Genomic DNA, 1411 nt, shown 5'->3' on the forward strand with positions numbered 1-1411 from the left:
TAAAACAGAAAAAAAAAAAAAAAACACGAAATCACGATACTACTTTGTCACCATTTACTCACAAATCCAATGTTATCCTTTTAACATATAAATAATGATAGGATAATATGCTTTTAGAATTGTATATAAAACCCACTAGCCTAACATGATTTTATCTATGTATAAAAATACAAACACTCAATACGCTAACATGATTTATGTAATATGTACAAATAACAAAAAATCTAACCTATCAAAATTTATTTAATAAAGATCAAACGAAGTATAAAAATATATTAGATTTTAAAAGTCTATTACCCTACAATTATTTATGTATTAAATGATAATTTTAGATTTGTGAGTAACATTATATTTATTTTATTATTTTGTTATGTTATTTATCATTAATGTTTTCAATCAATTAAAATACAATAATGTTATATAACCAAGTCATTTTAGTTATTAAATTCAATCAAGTTAGTCGAATAACTTATTAACAAAATAAAATTCAGCAGAAGAAGAAAGAGAAAGAGCATAAAAAGAAGAAAAAAGATATAGTTAAATTTAATTACAAAAATAATTTCTTCACTTCATATGTTTTATTAGAATAATATCCAAATAAATTAAATAAAAAAAAAACGGTAGTACATGAACTGATCGACATATCATTTTCAACTAAGGATGAAGTTATATTTAATTTAGTATCAAATTTTAAAACCAAAAAAGATATGTAAATAACTTGTGATTTATAGTTTATGTTTCAAAATCTACAGGTAGAATATTTCTTTTTTCATTTTTTTTTATCAATTTCCCCATTCAAGAATATAGTTCAAGTTAATAATATATAGTAGACATGCTTTAATTGCTTTAGAATAATTGATTAAGAATTATAATAAATTATAATTCCAAACAGTATATAATATTAGGCGATATACCCTAGAGAAATTAATAAAAAACCGAAAATACTATAATATTTATGAGGAATTAATTAGTAAACGAATAAATAAATAGAAAAAAAAAAGGAAGGTTACTGTAAATTACAATAGTAATATTTAGGACAGTGGTTGTGAAAATAGAATTGATATTAAAAAATCAAATTAACACAAATTTTAATTAAAGAATATAAAAGATGAAGTGCACTATAAGAAAAATATCCATTCAGCCACATTTTTTTTAGACTACATTTAAAAAGCGTAACCTATTCTAAGAATAGGCTACGTTTTTTTCTGTGTTTTTCTTTTTAGGAGAATAAAAAATACATTTGTGGCATCACTTGAAAAGTATTTTTTTAAATATTATAAATATCACTTATAAAGCGTAGCCTTATCTTAAAAACTATGGGTTCACTTTTTATACCAAAGAGTACACTTTTAAAGGATAACTTATTTGTCAGGACACTTTAAAAATGTTACATAATATATCTTAGGTCACA

Source organism: Arachis ipaensis, chromosome B03, assembly GCF_000816755.2.
Source record: "Arachis ipaensis cultivar K30076 chromosome B03, Araip1.1, whole genome shotgun sequence".
Classification (NCBI taxonomy): domain Eukaryota; kingdom Viridiplantae; phylum Streptophyta; class Magnoliopsida; order Fabales; family Fabaceae; genus Arachis; species Arachis ipaensis.